The 2231-nt window shown below is 25.6% G+C and overlaps 1 protein-coding gene across 3 annotated transcripts in view; it reads right to left on the bottom strand.

Moving 5' to 3' along the window:
* Positions 1-982, bottom strand: part of LOC145293851 (uncharacterized) — a 3143230-nt gene extending 3142248 nt beyond the window's left edge. For 2 of the 3 annotated variants that reach the window (XM_080140773.1, XM_080140596.1), the window contains exon 1: positions 1-982. This exon is cut by the window's left edge and continues 17 nt beyond it. The gene's annotated coding sequence lies outside the window, so the exon portion shown is untranslated. The other variant, XM_080140684.1, reaches the window with a different exon arrangement.
* Between the last annotated feature and the right edge of the window lie 1249 nt (positions 983-2231).

Genomic DNA, 2231 nt, shown 5'->3' with positions numbered 1-2231 from the left:
AATGTGCAAATCCACAAAAAACACACTCTTTCTAATTTTTCTACTATTGTTCATACACCTGTCTTTGTTTTGTTTTTTTCTACTGAACCATTGTTTGATAAAAGATTCGAACAACAACGATTATTTGTTCCACATATAATTATTAATTTTATAATCACCGGTATTTTCTTTTAAAACTAAACCTCTCTCTCCCTGTTCGTATTATTTTCCTCCATTTCGTTTTATACGCTAACCATTTATTAGTTAACTTCTGCATACACGTGTTTGTTTTGACCTTTATAATTTATTTGTTTACTTTTTTATTTCATTATTTCTCTTTGTAATTTTATGTATGTTGACTTTATAAATATACATATGTGTTTGTGTGTATGTTTTTAAAAGTGTATGCACTAAAGTGCATTTACTCGGTTTAAACTAGGTAAATTTCTTTTACTATAACATAATTAGTAATTAAGTATTATTTAAACGTGTGGAGGTTTACACCTGTACATGCGGATGTGTATGTTTAGTTTCACTTTCAATTGTGCCGTTATTACTCATATGTTTTTACATGACAATATTATCTGCATTATTACTAGTATGCCAACTATATAACATGTAAACATATACATACAGGTTTATATATTTTCACATACACACACACAATAAGAAGTGTAAAGTGGCGAAGAAAAGAGGGAGAGAGAGAACGAAACAAGTGGCGCATTGAATGCCTTTCTTTACGTTCTATTGTCTTTTTTTTATAAAAAACAGATAGAAAGAGGTACGAATAGAAATATCTCCGACATAATCCAATACGGTTGTACCATATATCACTTTATATGTCGTTTCTGTATACTTTTTCTCATTTTCACATATATACAAATAAATCTATTTTATCATACGAAGGACGCAGCAGAAAGGCAACTCAAATCGAAAAGAAGATGATGAGTTATTGGGGACGATGGAATCAAGCGTTACCGGCAGAGGCAGTTATACTAGTCACATGGTTGCAGCGATAATAGTTATTGATTATAAATTTGTATTTGTGGTCTTCGTGTTAAAAGGTTAACTGTACATTTATACATGCATATATACATGCATATATATATATATATATATATATATATTTCTATTTCCCTCTATATATATATGTTTCTATCTATATCTGTATCTATCTATCTATCCATCACTTTCTTTTTCTCTCTCTATCTCTCTCTCTCTCTCTCTCTCTCTCTATATATATATATATATATATATATATATATATATATATATATATATATATATATATAAAAATGGTCTGTTTTTTTCTCATTATATCGGCAAGTATTCCAGTAGGAATTCTGTTGTGTTTTTTTTTTTTTTTTAGTTTTATTTGTATTATAAGCGGGCAGTGCTTCAGCATTTCTCATAAAACCCGACAAGTAGAAAAATTTTATTGCCTGTAAATAATCATTTGATATTTAAAGCAGGTGCTCACCACATTACAACATCTGGACGACGATACTCAATTATTTCGAAAGGATCAATGTTATACTCTGAATAATAACTGTAGGCAGTAATAATATAAACAAAACAAGATCAACGGATGTAAACACATAATATTAGTCTTCTCATTTAGAAGATAGTTGACGGATAAGAAATTTTCAATAGTTGATTTTACAACAATGACCCCATATTAGTAATCCAGTAATGTCCAATGAAAACAAATATTATTTTCATATGGTGTCCATAATGATTTTATATGTTACACACATATGTGCTCATACACAGTGTGATATATCATAGAAGCAGGATCTATAGAAGAGGATTTATCAAGGAACTATTTATTTTGACTATATTTTTAAATATAGCAGCTCATTATTTCCAAATTATTATTAATAAAATATTTTTTTATTATTTTTTTACTATTATTAATTAAGTATTAATTCAATAATGATAATAATGGCAATAATTATTTATATTATTATCATGATTGTTGTTATTATTATTATTATCATTATTAAGTAATAATAATAATTATTATTATTAGTAATTTAATAACAATAAATATTATTATAATATTAATAAAATATTATTTTATTGTGTTTTAAAATTAGTATTAATAACATTATTAATAAAATTATGATTAATAAAATTACTTTACTTTATATATATTTATATATATATATATGGATATATATATATATATATATATATATATATTGTACTGAAGAAGGTCACGTGTTTACAAAAAGGTCCTGTACTAATGA

The sequence above is a fragment of the Euprymna scolopes genome, chromosome 1 (genome assembly GCF_053919585.1).
Source record: "Euprymna scolopes isolate OS-2025 chromosome 1, ASM5391958v1, whole genome shotgun sequence".
Classification (NCBI taxonomy): Eukaryota; Metazoa; Mollusca; class Cephalopoda; order Sepiida; family Sepiolidae; genus Euprymna; species Euprymna scolopes.
This window is presented reverse-complemented; position numbering and strand designations above follow the sequence as displayed.